Source organism: Marmota marmota, unplaced genomic scaffold, assembly GCF_001458135.2.
Source record: "Marmota marmota marmota unplaced genomic scaffold, marMar, whole genome shotgun sequence".
Taxonomy (NCBI): domain Eukaryota; kingdom Metazoa; phylum Chordata; class Mammalia; order Rodentia; family Sciuridae; genus Marmota; species Marmota marmota.
Genome location: NW_026000037.1, coordinates 54,595,209 through 54,618,450, shown reverse-complemented (window position 1 = coordinate 54,618,450; position 23,242 = coordinate 54,595,209). Strand labels below are relative to the sequence as shown.

General features: G+C 35.2%; 1 protein-coding gene across 8 annotated transcripts in view; it reads right to left on the bottom strand.

Moving 5' to 3' along the window:
* B3galt1 (beta-1,3-galactosyltransferase 1) overlaps positions 1–23,242 on the bottom strand; it is a 558,180-nt gene that overhangs the window by 244,260 nt on the left and 290,678 nt on the right. The window contains exons 3-4 of one of the 8 annotated variants that reach the window (XR_007350976.1): positions 12,435–12,482; positions 11,422–11,619 (exon numbers count right to left, since the gene is read on the bottom strand). The exons of 6 other annotated variants lie outside the window; for them this stretch is intronic. The gene's annotated coding sequence lies outside the window, so the exon portion shown is untranslated. Of the gene's footprint in view, positions 1–11,421; positions 11,620–12,434; positions 12,483–23,242 lie in introns of those variants that run through there. One more of the 8 variants, XM_048812420.1, reaches the window with a different exon arrangement.

The window sequence follows — 23,242 nt, the reverse complement described above, 5'->3', positions numbered from 1 at the left end:
ATCACACCAGTAGTGCTGCAGCTCCTGCTTTGAAAGGATGTATTTGGATTTGTTCCCACATTTGTTAGTCTTTCTTCTGCCTGCACAAGTCCTCCCACCAACCCCCACAGAACAAAACAAAACAAACAAACAAAAAAGCACATAAGCTACATTACTCTTGCCCAAGTATGTCACCTAGATCAGCAGTAAAAAGTCAGTCAGGTAGAGTCACATGACTGAGTTCTGACTAATGGAAGGTGAGCCGATGTCAGAAAAACCTTCCCCAAAAAATTTCATGCAAAATTCTCTTTGCATGAAACAGAAGACTCAAGAGAGGTCTCCAAAACCTTATGGTTAAAAAAAGGAAAACAGGAGGGTTACATTCCTGAAAATGTAGGACTTATTGCAGTATAGTAAATTACCTTGAGATCATTCTTTCTTTGCATCTTCTTTCCTTTTGCCTTCCTTCTTTATTTTTATGTAGAATCTACCCTCCAAAGAATGAATGAAAAAATTACCTTCTTCGACTCTCACCTTTGATTCAGGGATCTTGATTAAGCTAATTAACTCTATTAGATTTCATTTTTCCAATCATTGACCTAGGGCTTCATATCATAGGATCTCATAAAATTATAACCTAAAGTACCTTTTGTAGGTTGACTCCTCCCTCTGCACACCTTCACAGAGAATCTGTGTCTCTAAATGCTACAAAATATATAAGAATCATCAATGTTTATAAAGGCACTTATGGTAAAAGATTTCACATCCTTATTTGAAAGTTGAGTCCAGCATTTACAATATTCTCTTTGGTAAAATTTCTCTGTACAGACGTCTACCCAACCCTTATTTTCATTTCATTAATTCCCAGTTGTCTTTTTAATAGGACATATATGTTCTTCCTATTAGTGAAAACACTTTTTAGTTTTCCCCAACCTTTTTTCTCTATGATAAATGAAATTGCACCTGTCTTTTAATCTTTCCTTATGAATGAGTTTCAACACTTCAAACAGTTCCAACTTTTCTGTATCTCTATTTCGTAAGACCTAGTGATATAATTGATCCATTTGGTAGAAAAGTAAAGTACAGCAGAAAAATCCATCCCAATAGCTGTTTATATAGACAAAACTCTTCTAATTGGATGCTTCTTTCTTACATATTTTTTTAATAGCCTTAAAGAACAAAATCTGGAACAGAATACTCAAGGAAAATTGTAATGAAGGACTTTAAGGGAATAATTTTTTTCATGGACTTAAAGTGTTATTTGTTCTATGCATATTTTATAGTACAACTTGTTTGGATTTAATTTAGTCGTAATAATAATTACTTTCAATTCAGCTAGGCACATTCCCCATAGGTTTCTTTCAATTAAGGATATTTGATCAGACTAGAACTGAACATGATTGAAAAGCTTAGAGGCGTATGATTTGCCCTAACCTCTCTTTGTAATTCCATGAATGGCAGGAACTCAACACACCCATTTATTTGGAAGAAACAGAAGGGGCAAAGAAAGCTAGTGCAGAAAATCATGCCACTGAAAATTTTAGACAATTTAATCAACTTAGCCTTATGAGCTTAAAATATAACTTTGCGATCTTATGATGAGGAATGAGGGAGGGAACCATCTCACAGTCTGGGATCACTAACAGAGCCATACAACTTACCTAATAAATGTATATGCCATTGCCATCCCTAAATTCTTTCTTTATGGCTTATTTGGGCTATGGAGTTGAATAGGAATCCCATCTGATTCAATTTTTAACTCCATAATTTAGTATCACTGAGCATTAAGTTTTTTATTGACAAACTGAGCATACTTTTTGCTACTCCTTCCATCTAACAAGAGTCTTCTTCTACCCCGTCGAACACGGACCTCTCCTGAGACTTGTCTTAACCAGAAACACATGGCAGAAATATCACCGTGTAACTTCCAAAGTCACCAGGCCATAAGAAATCTGTAGCTTTCACCCTGGTGCTGAGAGGGCTCCTTATTCGAACCTGGTCACCAGGTCATGAGAAATCTGGAGGAGACACAAGGGACTTGGTTGGGAACCTCCTCCAAATGCTCAGCTAACAGTACCAACCCCTGATCAAGGCGGTGAGCTATCCTGGTCATACAAAAACAGTCAAAGCTCCAGAGAAATGCAGTCCTGACCAACAACACATGATAAAGAACCACCCAGGGGCACCTAGGCAACCCACAGACACATAAGAGATAATAATAGTTTTGTTTTCTGAAGCCACTAAGTTTAGGGCAGATTGTTACAACAGTAAGAGATAACTAAAGCAGCACTCAATAAATGAAGCAATTGTCACTGTTTTCCCTGGAGATGAGGAGAAATAGCATATGTCCGTGCATTTTTTTCTTTGTTCTACTGATAGACTTTAGTGTTTATATGTCCTCTCCTGCCACTCAATGCTAAGACATTGGGGAAAAAAGTAGATGCTTTGCCAAAATAGAAGAAAAACTGAAAGGCAAGACCTCTAGCAGGACTGGAGCTTTCCTTTGTAAGCACTACTGTAGTGAGCATCCATCTACTCATTATCTCACATGTACCAGTGAGTTCTTACATGACCCTAAACAGCAGGATGGAAAATAAATTTGCCCTAAAATAGGATACTACAACCTCTATAAAGGATATAGCTCTCAAAGGCTCACTCACTCCTCTTGCCTTCTACCCTCCCAGATTTATATTGGGTTTTGCAGATTCCTATCCCTATGGATATTTATTAACATCACAAAACCGACACCTATCTGTCCCCATTTCCTACCTTCATAGACTTCCTGTATCTTCCTATTAATACATTTTAAACTCCCTATGCTCTTCCCTCCCACACCTTGGCCTTGACTAGTTACCTCCCTAAATCTATAACATCTAATAGACACTCTTTTCAGCTTCTAGTCTTTGCCTTTCTTTCTCTACCCTGGATTGTTCCTGCTCTGCCGAGAGTGACACTAGGCCTACCTACTACCATGTTATTTTATTTATTTTTTAAATTTTTTTTTCTTTTTTTATAGTTGTTGATGGACAGCATGCCTTTCTTTGTTTAGTTTTTTATGTGGTGCTAAGGATTAAACCCAGTGCCTCACACATGCTAGGCAAGAGTTCTGCCACTGAGCTACAGCCCCAGCTTCTGCCATGTTATTTTAATTTCGGGTGCAATGTGTACACATTTTTCCATAAGACACAAGTGAATAAATTGCAATAATCTCCAAAACAAAATGGTTGTGTGACACAATGTAAATTTCTTAACAGGGGTGATAGTAACAAAATATACAACTGAATATTCAGTAACTAATCATACCCTTTGTTTTTAATCTTTAGCCAAACCTCTGAATCCTTTGAAAGTTCCTTCTTCTGGGGGAGCAAATTCTTGCCATTTTTAATGGGGTTTGTAATCCAATGCAACAACTCAGGGCAGTTGAGCAATTCTTGTGGCATGCCAGTGCTGATACTTTAGTTTCTCTGCTTTGGGAGCTACCTTTTACCCAAAGTGGCCACAGTCAATTTTAAAACAGAGTACTGACTGCATTTGCAATCTAAAGAAAATTATCACTATGGATTATAATGATTTAAGATTTTTAGTTTGAAATTATGTTCAGTTCAAGAAATTCCCTCTTAGACATAGCAATTCTTTTTTTTTTTAATCAGTCCATCACAGTTACACATAATATTGGGTTTCATTTTGACATAATCATAAAAGCATGGAATATAATTTGTTCCACTTCAGTTCCCAGTACTTCCTCAGTCCCTTGCCTCCTTCCTCCCTTGTTCCCTTTTCTCCACTCTATGGTCTTCCTTCTATTTATTCATAGTTTTTTTTTTTTAAACTTAGTGCTTATAGATATAAATAAAGATTAAATCCACTGTGGTATATTCATATATGTCCATTACATAGTTTCATCAATTTCATTCCACTTTTTCTCTCCTCTCCCACTCCCCTGCCTCCCCCACAAACTCTTTCCATTTTTTATGCTTCTGCTCTCCCACCCCAGCTCCCCCAGCCTTATTTTGGTTTCTGCATACAAGAGAAAGTATTCTTTAATTATTTCTTCTCTGGCAATTTTCCTATAGAGATTTTCTTGCTCTGCTTTAATTGAAATAAAGAAGCATGGCGATTTTAAGCTATTACAAATTGCAGTAGTTCTTGTTCTATATGAATTTGAAAACAACAACAACAACAACAACAACTTTATTTTAAAGATATCAGTTTGAAAAACTCTTTTACATGGTTACTCCTTGGATACATGTCTTGGCTATGTGCATTTATATGGCGGCAGTCTCTTACAATTTGCAATAGTAAAATCTCCCAGTGAAGATGATGCAAACTTTTTGAAAGGGAACTAGAAATAAAAGCCAGAAAAATCAAAGAGGTAAAGATCACAGAGGTAGCTAGACTTGAACAAGAAAGCAAAGCTTACAGTTTTAGCAACTTGTCATTATCCTGGGTAGCTATATATACATAATGACCAGCTTGTAAGAGTCACAGGTACAAACAAAGAAGCCCAATGAAGTTCCCTTCATTTTTACATTACTATAGCAATGTTCAGCTTACAAAGAATTTCCACATCCTTTATTGTATTTGGTCCTCATAACAACTTCATTAGGAGATAATCTAAGAAATACCTAATAGGAAAGAGGTAACATTTATTTCTTCTGACTTTGAGACTGAGGTCCTTCCTGGGGAAGGGAGCTGCATCATTCCATAGCTCTATTCAATTTTGAGATGTGGGACAAGTTTAAAAGTCACATCAAAGATCACATCTGATACTGATGAAGAACTAGCATGGGTTATCTTAATAGAACATATGCTTTGTTAAACATTTCATTATTAAAGTATAAATGGCATATGCATAGAAAATCACACTTGAGTGACATCCCTGTTTATTGCAGGGAGAGAGCCATGGAAGCTCTCCAGACAGGAAATTTGATAACTGTGCCATTTTACTTGATCATGTCAATTATTGTGTCATGTGATGGCCTTACTTATGTGGATAGAGTACATAGCCAAACAAGAACAAATTCTGCAGAATAAATAGACAGGAGTGCTGTTTATCTCATCTGCCTTCTTTGTGAAAACTGTCATTTGGGAACACCCCATATAAATATTCACCTCTTTAACACTTTTTTTAAAATTAGGGATTCTGTAAAGGCAACAGAAAGATTAAGATAATAAATGATTGCTAATGAAAAACCTTTAAACACCTGTGGTTAATAGAATTATTTTTCACCAAGACCAGTATTAGTATTATTAGGCCTTTTTTCTTTATTATTGATCTCCTTTCTGCTTGTTGTGTTTCTACATTGATTTATTGTTAGAAGACCATTTCCTTATATCAAAGCCTTTAATACCAGTTGTAGACAACCCTGCCAGTTTTTGTTTCCAAGTCTGCAGTTGATTGAAAACAGAGTCTTAGCCATATTTATACAGTGGTTTTAATTTCCTTCAACATGTCCTACATGTTGACCATAATGAGCAGTTGAGTCCCCTTGAACTCGCCATTTGTGTGACACTGAGTTCTGTCTCTTGCTACACACATTCTCTCTCTCTCTCTCTCTCTCTCTCTCTCTCTCTCTCTCTCGGTACAGGGGATTGAATTCAGGGGCATTCGACCACCGAGCCACATCCCCAGCCTTATTTTGTATTTTATTTAGAGACAGAGTCTCACTGAGTTGCTTAGCGCCTCATTGTTGCTGAGGCTGACTTTGAACTTGTGATCCTCCTGCCTCAGCCTTCCCAGCCAATAGGATTACAACCATGCCTGGCTTGATGTGCTCTCTTTGCTGGGAGCTCATTTAGAACTGAAAAATGCTACTTGCAGCTCTTTGAACACTGTTGTTTCTCTAAGCTGCCCCCTAACTTTTACTTAGCTGCTTCATGCTCTTCAGGCAATGGGAAGGAATTTTTGTAGTGGATAACTTTCAGATCAGTCTGGTATTAAAAAAAAATATGCTCTAACTACAGATACTTTCTTTATGCTAATGTTTTAAAAATTATGGTTGGAGACCCTTGGATCCTGGAATCTGCATGGAATATGCATCTGTGATTGAAAATTTGGGTTGTAAGTAATGATTTAGGTTTTGGTATATAATATTTCAACTTCTAATAAAAAGAACTTTGAAAGATGCTTGTCTATGTTATTTAATGTAAGAAGCTAATTATTCAAATGTTGGAAGATAGTGGAAAGTCACCTTTAAGATTTGCATGCTTACTGTTGGATGTGTCTGTGTTAAAGTGAAGACTGAAGCATTTCTATAGAAACAATTTATTGGTCAAGTACTTCTCAATATAGAACAGGTTGTGAGAATTATGCTGGCAGAACTTTGGTTTCTAATGGGCCTCTACCATAACCTGAGGCTGTGGTTAAGCCACTTACTTTCTTTGAGCATCAGATCCCTTCTGTTTAATACTAGAATATTTAATACTATTTATCCCATATGGATGTTTTAGGGATTAGAGAAATGTAGATGGGATACTCGGCATAGTCCCTGCACATAGTAAGTGGACACTATGATTTCCACAGTGAAAGTTGGTTCATCAGAACTATAAAAACAAGTAATGGAGATATTGGAGTAATTTCAGCCTATAACGAATGTGACTAGAGCAATAGATTTTTAAAATCTAAAATATTTAGAGAATTGAAATTGTTAAATCTGAATTAAGGAAGCAATAATTTTATTTTCTATACAACCTGAGAGATAGCTATAAAGGAGGATCTACTTGTTCCTCACAGAGGTTAAGACAAGGGAATCTGACAGTAAGAGGATCTAGTTAGGTTTAAAAATAATGGTATTTTAAAATTTAAAAGAGACTAATCAATTCAATAATTCCACTTCTTGGTGCATACTCCAGAGAAATGAAAAAATATTCACAAATCCATTTGTTAATGTGTTCACAGCATCATTATTCATAATAAATAAAAGGTGGAAACAACCCAACATTCCTCAACTAACGAGTAAACAAAATATGGTATATGCATATGATGGATTTTTTCAGCCATAAAAAGGTATGAAATACTGACACATTCTACAACCTGGATGGACCTTGAAAACATTATGCTTGGTGGAAGAGACAACACAAAAAAACTATACATTATATGATTCCATTATATGAAATATCCAGCATAAATAAATCTATAGACAGAAAATTAGATCAGTTGTTGTTTAGATCTGGAGAACAGGAGGAGGGGGGATTGAGGAGTGATAGTGAAGTGGTACAGGGTTCTTTTACTTTTTGGGGGGTACTGGGGATTGAATTCAGGGGCACTTGACCACTGAGTCACATCCACAGCCCTATTTTGTATTTTATTTAGATACAGGGTCAAACTGAATTGCTTAGTGCCTCACTTTTTGCTGAGGCTGGCTTTGAACTTGAGATCCTCCTGACTCAGCTTCCCCAGCAGCTGGGATTACAGGTGTGTGCCATGAACCCAGCTACAGGTTTCTTTTTAAAGTCATGAGAACTATAAAAAATGGATTGTGGTAATGGTTGCACAACTCTGAGAATAGGTTATAAATCACTGGATTGCATCATTGAGTTGGTGAATTCTATGGTATAGGAGTTATATTTTAATAAAATTATTACAAAAAAATGATGGCTAAACATTGGAAAAGGCTACAAAAGCTAAGAAACTTTAATACTATCCTGGGCTACTGGCTTCTTTGAGTAACGGAGCAGCCTTAGAGTTACAAAAGAAGGGTAAGGCCCGATTCTGGCATGTTTTCATTGTGGTTGTTTCTTAGGGTTTTTGCTGAATTTTTTCCTACTTTGCTCTTGAAGTCCATTTTAATCTTTATTTTACTTGTTACAGTTTCCTCCTTTCAGTAATTTATTATTCTGAATTGCCTCTCTCCAATCAAAACAGAAATAAGAAATAAATAATGCATCCAGTAATAAAAGAGTAGATTGATAATAATGTATAATGGCAATTGCTTACAAAGGCAAGCTACATATGGTAGGCACATTTGTACAATAGAGATAAAAAAGCATGAGATAAACGTCCCATTTCACATACTCATATCTTTTCCCATATGTATAATTAATGATAAAAAACCAAATGTTTAATACCCAGGTACAAATAACTTTCCCACAGAAATATGCAGGTAATGATGAGATAAACAAATGTCCAGTTGTTACTGCAATAGAATTCTTCAATTCTATTGTAGGATTTTAGCAAAAGCAGTATATGATGTGATAAATGCCTTGAATTTAGTTTATGCTTATCTAAAATTAGGAATATATGTTAGGGATATGTAAGTTAGGATTACTATGTAAAATGGTATGTTCTACCACCAACTGATATAAACTGACACCATTTGGTGACACATTACAAAAATATTGCATTTGGGTAAACTTTATGACATTTAGGAAGAATACCCACAAAATCACAGCTTTCTACAACACAAGAATCATGACAAATTTCCTGTCATTTGTCACCTATGCAATGTGAAGTCTAGTCTATGACAAAGCTAATAATGGGCTCTTAAATGTGATGTACAGATAGAGATCTTGATAATGTCATTGGAAGCCACAAAAAGAAATGTGATCCCTTGGTTTTTGGATTTGTTTTCTTCATAAAGTGAAATCTCATTATTTGTCACTTCTTTGATTATTTTATGTTTTATTATGATAAACTATACACTCGAAAAGTCACACAAAACATAATGAAAAAGAATGAAATCCTGTTCATCATAAAATGTTATTAGTTATAGGGATTTCTGAATCAATGATAACTGTGTATTTTTCAGCTAACAGCCAGTACTGACAGCAAATGAGACAGAGGTGGCTGGTGTAATAGTTAGGACTCAGAACTGAGGGGCACCGATTCTATTTGTTGGTGGCTCACTTTGAGCAAGTCAGCACTTCAGGGCCTCAGTCTTCTCACTTATAGGAAAAAGATGTGAGGCAAGATGACTTCTACCTATGCAACATTGCTTTTAAACTCTGGAAGTCTATAATTCTGTGACATGGCACTTGATAGTCTAAAAGATAAATAGAGAAAATAGAATGCATCTTTTTCTAATACATTTTAATTAAGACCCTTTATAATTGAGTTTATCTGCTAAGAGTCTTAAATTTTATGATTTTAGCCAATAAGAGTGGAACAATTGAACCATTTCAGGGACTATTACAAAGAGATCTGTTATATATGTGACAAATGCCTGGATCTGATAAAGAAAACCTTTTTCAATAAGACATTGCACACATAACCTCAGAACATGTTAGAGAAACCCAACTTACTCTAGTTTTTGGAGTAGGCTGTTAGTTACACATGTTTATGTTTGAGTCTATGATATGTGATATTTTCTAAACATTATTTTTGAGGATTTTTTGGAAGAATATTCTCTTTCTATTTTGAGTACTTCTTTATAGTCACAATACCTAAATTCCACATAACAGCAACATTGAAGTTTATTCACAATGAATTTTCCATTTACAATAGCCATGTCTCCCTGATTTTGATAAATTAATAGTTTTATCTAGATAATACTTTGGGATAATAAAACAAATACATTCTATAATATGTAGTATTAGATACAAATATAATATGTAGTATTAGATACACTATGTATATAAAGCGTACATGTATTTAATACACACACACACACACACACACACATACTTATATGTGGTAGACAAAGAAATCAGAATTTTTGGTTTGACCATACAGGTGATTTACATTATCTAACTGATCTGGCTATCAATTTCTATTCATTTCAATAATGAAATAAGCTTTCATCTGTCAGGATTGTTTAGTTCAACATATGCATATAAATTCCAGCAACAGGGCTGAGGGTATAGCTCAGTGGTACAGCACTTGTTTAGTATGTAGGAGGCACTGGGTTCAATCCTCCAAACAGCAACAACAACAATCAATCAATCAGTTCCAGAGATATACAGATTAACTAAATACCAAGGCTTTTCTTCAGATCAGGGTCAGAGTGAATTTCCATTTTGTTAGTGTGTGTAAGCAGCTCTCAGGAAGCAGACCTATGATTTAACTGGCATCCTACCTCTCACCATTACATACTTTTTCATATAAATACCAAGAAATCCAATAATATATAAATTTCTGAAAATAACTTGGGGATGTTATTTTGTCCAAACTGTTGATTATATTCATAGATGATAATACTGGAGTTTCATTTAACATGTTTTGTCCCAGGAGCAGAAAGAATGACCTCAAACAAATATCATATAATGGCTCCCTAAATTGGGAATTACTTTTTTTTTTCTTGAACAAAAGTATAAAATATAGGACTTTTGCTTCAACAATACTTTGTTCTAGTGCATACGTCAGGCCAGGCAAGCTATGGTGGTAGATCTGTAAAGTGCAGCTAGATCATCAAGGACAAGTGATGCAATAAGATATGGAAATCCCACAGCTCCGTTGTTTCTCTTAGACATCCCCAGACTCTCTGAAAAGTCCATAGCAGTACCACTTCATATTAATTTTACACATTCTGCCCTTGAATGATAGATATGGCAATGTGGTATTAGAGAACGAGAAGGTTTTGAAATGGCCCATTAAAACATGACAATGAATACACATTAGCAAACATAGTGAAAGGTACATTGGAACAGTGGTCCCTGCATCCAGGGTTTTGCTCTGTTGTTCACTAATTGTATATACCGTTGGATAAGTCACAAGTTCTTTCTCACTGTTCACATCCTTAACATAGAGAATTGTATGAACTTTAAAGGGTATTCCAGGGCAAATTTGACATTTTTATAACCCTTTGTAGCTTGTGAAATATTTGTATTCATATCACTTAATTCATACACTATTTGTTATTTATGCCATTCTTATTTAATTATATAATTACATTGAGACCTCCCCTAAGAAAACCTTTTAGTAAACATGTTAAGATTTTTGCCTTTTTAAAAAAATTATTCAGCTGTACCAATGTGGTCATCTTAACACATTTTATTATTTAAGTAGTACATTTAAGGTTTTATGTAATATTTTTTATTTTTATATTACAGAGGCAAAACTAAGGAGCTGAGAAATTATGTGGATCTCCAGAATAATAACAATAAAGATATCATTGAAAATTTACTACATTTCATATACTATACCGGTACATACACTTTATTGCTCATTCAACTATCATTTGGTCTGCATTAATATTATTTTTGTTTTGCAGATGAGAGCAAGGAGGCTAGGAGTTTAAATACATATTCAAAATTTGTGTTATGAGTAAGCAGCAGAGCCATGTTTGGAACTTAGATAAAAAAATGACTCGCAAACATGTATTGTTGCTTGTATTTTTGATAGTTGCCATTCTGACTAGAGAGAGGTGAAACCTCAATGTAGTTTTGATTTGCATTCTCTAATTGCCAGAGATGTTGAACATTTTTTCATGTATTTGTTAACCATTCATATTTCTCCTTTTGAGAGAGGTCCGTTTAGTTCCTTTGCCCATGTACTGATTGGGCTATTTGCTTTTTGGTGTTAAATTTCTTGAATTCTTTGTATATCCTTGAAACTAATGCTTTATTTGAGGTACAGGTGGCAAAGATTTCTCTCCCATTCTGTAGGCTCTCTCTTCATGCTCTTGATTGTCTTCTGTGAGGAATATTTCTAGTTCGATGTCTTCCCATTTATTATTGATTTTACATCTCGCACCTTAAAGAGTCCTATTAAGAAAGTCAGTTCCTGAGTCGACATGTTAGAGTGTGGGGCCTACACTTCCATTCCATTCCCCTCCCCTGAACTGATGTTCTTCTAGTAGGTGCAGGGTTTATGGTCTAATGCCTCGGTCTCTTATCCTCTTTGAGTCAATTTTTGTGCAGAGTGAGAGAGAGAATGGGGTCTTAATTAGAATTTTATCAAAATGAATCTATTGTCATGAATAACTAAAAAGAGTCAATTAAAAAATGTCCCCAGAGTGGTGTTCTCTAAACTGTGAGCCCACTGCCACTGTTTTCTTAATTGAATGAACAAGTATGTAGAAATGCAACTCTAGATAGAATCCAATGTGAGCATCATCAGGCACAGTTAAATAAGGTGTTGGACACCTCAGGTGTGTTCTGTTTTAACCTGCATGAGTGGCATATGACCTGCCATTCTCTGAACTGAGGTCCTTCCATTCCATTTCCCTCCCCTCAAATGATGTTCAAGGTGCTGCCCATAAGCATAAATTAGATGAAAACATACAAAAACAAAGCAAAAAACCCAACAAATAAACAAAACCCACTATGTTCTTCTAAGCTAAGAGGAAGAAATTAAATTTCTCTCCTCAGGAGACCATACTGCAAGTGCACAAACTAATTAACCATTACCAGCTGAGGATGGAGACCAGGGAGTCTTGCACAATTATCTCTTCTAGAAAGGCTCCCAGGACTGTTTCCTTTCTCTTACTAAACAGCAGCATTAGAAGGTAAGAAGATAAAGTCGGGAGAATTGAAAAGCCTAAATCCCTCTAGAATAAATGAGAATAACCATTATATACCAGCAGAAAAAGGGACAAAACAGCCTTCTTAATCTCTCTGGCATGGGTCTGTGAGATTAAACAGAAAGACAACTTTCATTTTTATTATACCAGAATACATAAGCTTATATTTTAATTCACACAAGTACTAAACTGTGTGGTAGTCACATTTTGGTGTGATTCATGTTGAAAATTATATTTTAAAATGAATAAGTTAAACTCTTCATATGTCCCAATGATAAGGTCATCATTAAAAAAGATACTGGCCATTGTGAGAGTTCTCATGGTATTTTGAGTTTAGAAATCAAGCGATTCTCCAGTTTTCAGTTTACTGTTTAAGACAGAATAATGTAGAATATTTTAAATAAATTTTTGGTGTACATATTCTCATACATGAATCAAGGTATAATATTTCAAAATAGTTTTGGACAATCTGAGGGTTTAACTAGCCTATGATTTATCATCCTTGCTTTAATTTCATTCCAAGAAGAATTATAATAACAAGACATATTAATGAATTAATGTAGGGTATAGGTGGGTGGTCTACAGCAGTCTTATTTTTGTATATTTTTGCCCTATAATTCCCAAAGAACTTCATGGCCAGTTTTAATCTCTTAGTGTTGACCTTCTCATGATACTAATTATAAAGAAATTTGTGGAAATACGCAATATATCCAGAGAAGACAACCTCTGTGACTTACTGAGCAAGGTGTGAGAAGGCTTGATGAATTGTCTCAGCCTGGGGAACTCCATATAAGCAGGAAGCAGGAAGCCTTGACCTTGAAGTCTGCACTGCACAGCCTCCCACAGCCAAGCTCTCTCCACCTGGGGTGGCCACTGACAACTGCGTTCTCTTTGGGCTTTCTTATATTATAAGCCTGTAATTAAGTGACTTTTTTTCTGAGCCAAGTACTAATGAGAATTCATTTTTTTTCTAATAAATGTATAGATATGGTCAAAACAAAGCAAACAGAAACTATGTAAATATTTAGGCTTCTGCTTTGTTATGTATATTTTTACCTCTATCCCTGGGTGGTTCATCCCTTCTCCTGGTTTAAGTCCATTTGTTTCTGATAACTCTCCAATTTATATCTCTGATGCCTTCTGCCTTCATCTTCACTCAATTTCAGCTTTTTTTTTTTTCCTAATACTTTAAATCCACCATTCCTAAAAGCTTCCTTACCAAAGGAAGCTTACCAAAGGGGCTTCTCTTCAGAGCTCACTGGCTGTGAACCATACCTATCACCTAGACTGTGACCTTGGCACTGCCCTGGGCTCATCCCTCCATCTCCTTCTTCCTCACTCACATTACCTCATGCTATTGTATTTCTATTTCAAATGCTTCTTCTCTGTTTCTTCTTTTATATTATATTAATTTACCTTTGATAAATTTTTCATCTCATAGGCACACATGAATTCATTTTTAAAAAATTACAAAAAATTGTGCTGTGAATGGATGATTATGAATGTAATGCACTCCACTATTGTCATGTATGTAAGAAATAAATAAAAAAAAAGAAAACAAATTCAAATTTATCAAAAAGCTGAAATCATTTTACTATTATCCACATTCTGGTTTCCACTCCCATGGTTATAAATTTTATGAATATACTTTCAGACTTAAGAAATTATTTTAAAATACAAGCTTTATACTCAACAAAATAAATTAGGTATTATATGATTAAATGCATACATTTAATATAAATTATATTATTTAATATATGCATTTACATGACTTGTTTTACTCAATGATATCTTTGGATCCAGTTGCATTGATATATATATATATATATATATATATATATATATATATAGATAGATAGATATATAGATAGATATAGAATGGATTCATTCCTTTTAACTGCTATATAATATCACATGAATACGGTATATTTTACCTAGCCTCTCCTTTCTTTAACTATATGTGTTTGCTATTTTTCTATTACAAATAATGCTAGAAATATTCTTTCACAAGCACATTTGCATTTAGTGTACTGAAATACCTAAGAGGAAATACCAGAGTGTTATGGATGTTTTTATATTTCATATTCCCTGACAATGTTATGCTTTATCAATAAAAATATGCAATATCTGTATCTTAGTGACTATTTTGCTCTCCCTTAAACTCCTATTTCTGTCACTCTTTCAGTTACGAACTGTTTGATGGGTGAAAACGTTATCCTTACATTTATATTATTAGGCATGACATTGGCCATCTTCTAATTTTTCTGCTCCTTTTGCTGTGTACAACTTGTTCTGCTCCTTTGAAGCATTCTGTACACAAGTTAAGGAAGTTATTAGTCCTTTGCTGTCTGTATGCTGCTAATGCCTTTTGCAGGGATTAACCATGCTTCTCCAGTTAGCCTAGGGTTTAACTTGCCTAGAGTCAGAAACCAGGGTGGAAGCAAAGGCCTAGATGGAGACTATTAACATGCAGGCTGAAGGACTGATAAAACAAAGGACATTTTTTGTGTGTATGAAATAGACATTCATACAAATTATTCTACCTTCCAAAGTTATGCCTGTGCAAATTCTCTGACTTTGATAACCAGCCCATAGAATTCAGTGAATGAAAAGAGACTGAAAGATCTTTAAGCAATTGAGAGCACTGAAATCACAGAAAATCACCAAGTCTGTTGAATCAGTTGGATCTTCCATTGCTACTCAATGAAATTTCCACATCCCAAACCTGAACCACTAGAAAGTGGGCTGATAGAGATACGCGGCACCTTGCTGCTGTTTCCAGAAGTATTTTCCATAATGCTTGTCTGATGGAGGGCAATGGATAAGAGAGATCCTTTTAGATTAGGTATCAGAAGTTGACTGAGCATGGAAATCATTCCATTGTTAGGGCAGGGAGTAACTGTCAATGGGATTTCCACATAGCTTTAAGTACTATAAATATACTAAAATCCTCCAAATTCATATTTTCAGCTCAGACCTCTATTCTGAATACTAGATGCATATATTCTACTGCATTAATGTCTACACTGGATGTTCTCGATCTTTCCTTTTCAAACCTATATTTCCCATAGACTTCGCCATCCCAGGAACTTGGAGCACATTTTTATCTTAGGCCAGAATCTTGTCATGATCATTAGTTTCTCTCTTTCTTTAAAACCCTATAACGCACCACTGCCAAGTCATATTGGCTCTACCTTCAACATATATTCGGAATCTGACCACCTCTTAATATCTCCTCTGATATCATTCTAGTAAAAGCACAATCACTTCTCCTTGGGGTCACTGAAATAACTTACCTAGTGGTTGATCTGCCTCCTGTCAGGGGCTAGAAGGAAATTTTCCTTCAAAGAATAGCCTGACATTTACAAAAAACAGCCCCCTGGGAGACATCCTGCCTGGGAGACATCCTGCAGCTACCTATCTCCCTGGAACATCCTGCGGTTATCAGGATCATCAGACATCCTGCAGCTGGCAGTTTTACCACCCACATCCAGCAATTGCTGATTAGAGAGCTTCCCTATCCCCAGCATATAAATACCCCTGTGTGAACAATAAAAATTTACAGCTTGATCAGAACTCCTGTCTTGCTGTCATCCCTCCTGTCTCTTGTCCCTTCATTCCTCCCCACCTAGGTTCGCAGCCCTAGTTGATGTGTCCTGCTGGTCGGGACAGCCTCCGATCTCCCTACTTACTCTCATCACATCAGCTATAATTATTCTGATAACATGGGTCATATTAAGACGATACTGTGCTCTATACAGCTCTGTAAGAAACATAACTATCCACAAGTCCCCCTCATTGTCGGTCTAAGCTCATTGCTTACCTTAATGTGTTTCACCTGACCTTTTTGGACAGCAAGACTTTGCTCACATACCATCTTCATAGTAAGACTTTCCCAGCCACCCTAAAATTTCTACTTTTCCACACACATACACTACCAATTTCCCAATTCTCTACTATACTTAGCAACATTTAACTCATTCTATTTTTCTATGTTTTAATTGTATGTCCTCCTATAAGAAGGATGACTTCACAGAAGCAAAGATTTTTGTTTCATTCACTGCCGTAAATCCAGTGCTTATCAGTAACTGGCACTTAAGGAGTGTGATACATTTTATGAATGTGCGGAAAATGAATGAATGAATTCCTGTTGATCAGTTTATAGTATGTGGTATAGTCCAGATGCCACTGTCTGTTGTTCATATTCTCTCTTTTGTAAAAATTAATGGTAGCTATTCTGAAAACAAGAAATATGCTATAGACTTTGTGGGTGGTACTTTATTTTGGCATCAGCCTTCTAGACATTAACATTTTAATTTTGCTTATGTTTCTTCAAATAATGTCAGAGCCATTTAAATCACGTGTTTTTAAAGTAACTTCGTGTCAAGAAATTTGTGAAATTACTTTCAATTTTGGCTACTATGAGATACTTTTGAAAGAAAAGTAAAATAATAAAACAGTTAGAAAAAATGCACACTTTTTTTTAAAAAAAACTTGGGGTATGGAAGGTTCTCCTAAACATAACCTTGAAAGCAAAACCATAATAGAAAAGACTGATAGGTTCAACCACTTAATGTCAAAATCATAAAAAGAAAAATATATAAAGGAAAAATGATAACATATTTATTAAATGGTTATGTGTATATAAACAGACACATGTATAAATGGATGTGTGTGTGTGTGTGTGTGTATAGAGAAAGAGAGCTCACAAATTTAAAAAAAAACTCTAAAAATATAATGGAAAAATCAACAAATAACATAAAAATTTCTTTTCAAAAGATATTCAAATGTCAACAAGTACATGGAAAACATTCAACTCTCTGTAATCAAGTAAATACAAAGTAAAATATTGAGATGCTATTTAATCTGGTATAGCTAGAAAACTAATAAGCATTGCTGATATGGTTGTGAGAAACTGATGTTCTCATAGGCTATTGTGGGTGTTGTAATTTAGTTCAAAATTTCAAGAAAGCAACTCAATAGTATGTATAAAATATCTTAAATGTGCCTTGATTCCACCAAGTCTTTTAGTATTTAATACCCATAATTTGTCAATTATGCCAAATATGAGAACTTATGATAGTATCTTTTTATTCTTTTACTTAAATTAATAAAAATATTTACTTTGTTTAGGAAAAAGAGACAAAAAGTACAGCTGTCAGTGGTAATATGGATGTTTGATTGCAGGTGATTTAAATTAGGTTTCTATTTTTGTGTCCATATGTTTTTACCAGAAGTCCTGGCCACAGGCATACATCTCTATGCATAATACTACTGATATGGCTATTTTCAGGAGTGGTGGGTTTCCTGAACACAATTAGTATATGGTCACCAAGAATAGCAAAGCATTTTTTTAAGAAGTGCAATGGCTTTATCAGGATCAGTGAACAACTTCTTATTAGTGCTAACTTCTGGTCCTTAAATATTTAACGGTGCACACTCCTTCCATTGAATGAACCTCTGTGATACAAAATTGCAGCTATTTTCTCTGACTCCACAAGCTAAGGGACCTGAATTCAGTTCCCAAAGGTTAATAAAATAATTAGTTAAGGTTCCTCTTCAGTTATATTCACAAGGTTGTAAATTTTTTTCTAATATTAAATATATTGAAGTACTGAACTGGAGAATTTGCAAATAGAATAATTGGTCATGAATAGTCCAATATTAATTGCAGACATTGAGATCCAAATTTTGATACTGTAATTAAAATAGCATACTGAAGAAAATACAAATTTATTATTTAATGAGAATGGACTTTAGGTCTCATAGATTTTAAAGTAGTCTGGGGTGTAACTCAACAGTAGAGTGCCTGACTGGCATGTGTGAGGCCCTGGGTTTGATCCCCAGAACTGCAACAGATAAATAAATGAATACATAAATAAATGCCATAGCTTCTAAAGTAAAGAAAATTTGCTATAATAAAGGAAAAAGAGGCCCAGCGGCCCGCCGGCGTGGTAGTCACGTCACCCCAATTGGAGTCGGGGCAGAGCAGAGCCACCACCCGCGCCCGCAAGGTAGGCAGACTTGCGACCAACCGGCAGAACAGGCCCAGCGGCCTGCTGGCGTGGTAGACACGTCACCACAATTGGAGTAGGGGCAGAGCAGAGCCGCCGCCTGCACCCGGAACAGGCCCAGTGGCCCACCGGCGTGGTAGACACGTCACCCCAATTGGAGTAAGGGCAGAGCAGAGCCGCCGCCCGCGCCTGCAAGGTAGGCAGACCTGCGACCGACCTGCAGAACAGGCCCAGTGGTCTGCTGGCATGGTAGACAGATCACCCCAATTGGAGGAGGAGCACAGCCGCCACCAGCCCCTGCAAGGGAGACTTTTCAACTATACAAGAGCAATATAAATATATAGGGGGAAAATTTCAATAACACAACAGTNTGGGGAAAAGGGTACACTTGTACATTGCTGGTGGGACTGCAGATTGGTGCGGCCAATTTGGAAAGCAGTATGGAGATTTCTTGGAAAGCTGGGAATGGAACCACCATTTGACCCAGCTATTCCCCTTCTTGGTCTATTCCCTAAAGACCTAAAAAGAGCATGCTACAGGGACACTGCTACATTGATGTTCATAGAAGCACAATTCACAATAGCAAGACTGTGGAACCAACCTAGATGCCCTTCAATAGACGAATGGATTAAAAAAATGTGGCATTTATACACAATGGAGTATTACTCTGCATTAAAAAAATGACAAAATCATAGAATTTGCAGGGAAATGGATGGCACTAGAGCAGATTATGCTAAGTGAAGCTAGCCAATCCCTAAAAAACAAATACCAAATGTCTTCTTTGATATAAGGAGAGTAACTAAGAACAGAGTAGGTACGAAGAGCATGAGAAGAAGATTAACATTAAACAGGGATGAGAGGTGGGAGGGAAAGGGAGAGAGAAGGGAAATTGCATGGAAATGGAAGGAGACCCTCAGGGTTATACAAAATTACATACAAGAGGAAGTGAGGGGAAAGGGAAAAAAATACAAGGGGGAGAAATGAATGACAGTAGAGGGGGTAGAGAGAGAAAAGGGGAGGGGAGGGGAGGGGAAATAGTAGAGGATAGGAAAGGCAGCAGAACACAACAGACACTAGTGTGGCAATATGTAAATCAATGGATGTGTAACTGATGTGATTCTGCAATCTGTATACGGGGTAAAAAGGGGAGTTCATAACCTACTTGAATCAAAGTGTGAAATATGATATATCAAGAATTATGTAATGTTTTGAACAACCAACAATAAAAATTAAAAAAAAAAAGAAATAAGAAAATGGTTAGCAGAGGCTGGGAGATGAATAATGGGGAAGGGTGGGATGAAGAGTTGTTAATCAAATGGTAAAAAGGTCCACATAGATAAGAAAGTAGTTCATTAGATCTATTCCACCCCATGATGATAATTATTAATAATAATGTAAAAGAGATTTCAAAATATCTGAGTAAATTTCAAAGGTTTCACTTTAAAAGATGATAGATAAATGAGATGGTGGATGTTTGAATCAATTTGATTCAATAATTCCACATTGTGTACATATATCTAAGCATCATGTTGCATTCGTCAGCACATATAGTTATGATTTATCATAAAATAATATTATCAATAAAATGTATTGAAAAGTGTAAAAAAAATAAAAAAATAAAGAAAAAAAACCCCAATAATCTTTCATAAAAAATTCTTTAGACTCTTGAACTTGGAAGATTCCTTTCCTACTTTGCTATGCTGGGCTAGAAAACAAAATCAAGAGGAAATGTATACTAGACTTAGCAACTTAGGTCTGGAGCTGCTAAGTTAGAGCTGATAACAACTGCACTTATTTTGTGTGACTTCCCCCCCCCCACCCCGCTTCATCTCTGTGCTTCAGTTAACTGATTTATGAGTAAATATAATAGTAACAATTCATATGAAGTTTATAAGAATTAAATAAGGTAATATGTGGCATCCAAAAAGAACAAACAGTGTCTGAGATGGTGCTCATTAAATGATAAAGAATCAACAAAGTGATAATGAGATTGATTGAAAATTATAAATAAAAATATATTGAATAATATTTCTCAGACATGACACGGTTTCTAGGCATAGAGTAAAGCATTTCAAAGAAGAATAGCAATGCTTTATAAAAACATAACTGGTGCTGCACAGCATATAATATAATGAGGATCAATTAAGTGATAACAAAGAATAATAGAGAAACTGGAGTTTAGAGACAAGAGTAGTAATTAAGACCTCTTAGAGAGGAGGGGGTGAAACAAGCCATAAGAATAGGATTCAATTTGCTGGAAAGAAGGTGGGAATATAATGGGGAATGAAACTGATCAAATTATGTTGTGTGCATGTATGAATATATAATAATGAATCCCACTAATACATATAATTAAAATGTGCCAATAAAAATGTAAAACAAGGTAGGAGTATAACATACTAACTGAAATTTTCAGCTGAAGCAAACCAAACTTTATCATCCAATTTTAGTGTGTTATTTATTTTTCTGAATCTTCTTTTTCCTTTCCTATGGGAATTCATTTGTGACATAACTTTCTTTTTGCTATAGTTTTTTAGTTTTAGTTTCTTTCATATGGGCAGATGATTATGCTTTCCATCTTGCAAAAAAGCTTATGAAAATTTCAAAAACACATACAGGTAGAAAAGTAGTATAATGAGTGCCCATATTCCTATACTCACCTTAAAAATGGATATTACTATTCTGACATTGTCCCATGTGACATATTGATTCGCATATGACTTCAAACACTTAGCTCTTTGTTATGATCAACTTTGTGCAGTTGAGAGCATCTATGAAAATATGACTGTTTTGCATTATTGTGCAGAATATCTCAAAGGGGAATTGTGACTTTTGTTCATCACTGCTTCCTGGAATAAGGAAGGATTAAAGGATTCTGTTCAAAATACAAAGTCTCATATAAATTGAATAACTCTTTTTAAGCAATCTTCTAAAAAATGCTACTATAGTAAAAGTATAGAAAAATTCAAAAATAAATGTACATGGCTTCATTAGTGTTTACTGAGTGAATATGCCCATGTAACAATCTGTTACTCCAAGAAATGACACTTACCTAGGTACTTCCCTTGTACTGTCCTGGGCATTTACCCCCTCCAGAATAACCACTATTTTGACCTTCTTCCATAGACCAGGGTAGTCTGTCTTGGGTTCCATAAAAAATGGACTAATACAATGTGCATTATTTTTTTATTTATTATAATTATTCGATCTTGGGTGTGCTTAACTCCCATGACATTACATTCAAGAGAAGCATCCATGTCATTTTTATTGTTGTATATACTTTCATAGTATTTATTCTAAAATCTTCCATCTTCTAAAATTTAGTTATTCTATTATTGATGGCCATTTGAATTGATTCTAATTTTAATATGCTTAATGTGTCGTTAACTTTTTGTATCTGTCTTTTGGAGTACATATATTCATTTCTGTTGGGTAGGCTTGGAAAAGCTAAATCCTCTAAGCTAAATATACATCCTCACTAATAATAGGTCAGTGTTCACCTTGCTCCAAGTCCTTTGATTTGTCCTTTGTTCACATGTTAACCATTCTGGTGGGCATGTTCTTTTGTCTTATTTGGATTTAATTTTAAATTCTCCCGTGACAAATGAAGTAATGAGTATGAGCATCTTTCTGTGTGTTCATTGACCATTTGGATAGCCTCTTTTGTGAAGTTTTTGGTCAAATTAATTGCCTATTTATTAAAGAGGTTTAAATTATTTCTGGTTAATTAATTTGTAGGGCCTACCTATATGAATTCTGTATGCATTCTGAACATGAATTCTTTGAGCATTCTGATTTTGGACCTTGAAGTTTAATTTCCATTTGCTTAGAAAAATGATACTACTAAGAGCTCTGCTTTTAGCTTGGTGTAATCTTGTGAAATACACTGGGTCTTTGTACCTATGTTTTATGACATACAGATCCTAAAACCATTGGAATATTCAGAGGGAAAAGAGTGTCTTTTGCATATTAAAGGTGGCTAGAAGCCCCTAGGTAGCTTCAGGATGTCAACTGGACATTGGAAAGACCAAGGCGTTACTGGAGAGTGGGGATAAAAGTCTGGGGAGTGGAGAGAGGCTAAACAATAAGTTGCTCCCCAATGGTCAGTAATTCCATCAAACATGCCTATGTTATATAAGCTATTCTGTCATGGCTGGGAGATAACTGGACATGTGACTCATAACCTGGTATTATTTCTAAGATATAAGAAGTATTTGTGAGTGTGAAAATATTTGGAGAGTAGCAGAGAATTCATAATTTTTGCCAGATTCTTTAATTTTTTAATTGTTCTTTTTAGATATACATGACAGTAGAGTGTATTTTGACAGATTATACATACCTGGGGTATAACTTATTCTAATTATGCTATAACATTTTTAAAATTTAAGAATTATTGCTTTGAATATTTAAAGTGACTCTTTAAGATCTTATAGATTAAGTATATGTGATCAATATCAAATATAGTTTCTCAAATGTACTGATATCAAGTTTTAAAGCATTTATATACTCCAAATGGTGTTCACACTATATGGAGAAATATGGACTAGAATGAGGTATTGATATCTGAAGTTGGAGAGTGAAAGTAAACTAACTAAGTATAAATGGCTGCATCGTAAGTTGCTTTTTAAAATAGATTACCTTAGCCTTCTGATATCCCAGAGAAGGGGCAGGTGTTTGACACTTTAGCGAGGGGAAAAAAAAAGAAAAGAAAGAAACTTGAAATGTAGGGGATTAAGGAGGGAGGAGGGAAGGAAAGAAAGGTAGAAGAATCAGTGTATTATATTTCATCACAGGAAACAAGATCCTCTAATTATGAAAATGACAGGTCATAGATTGTTTTCTTATAATATA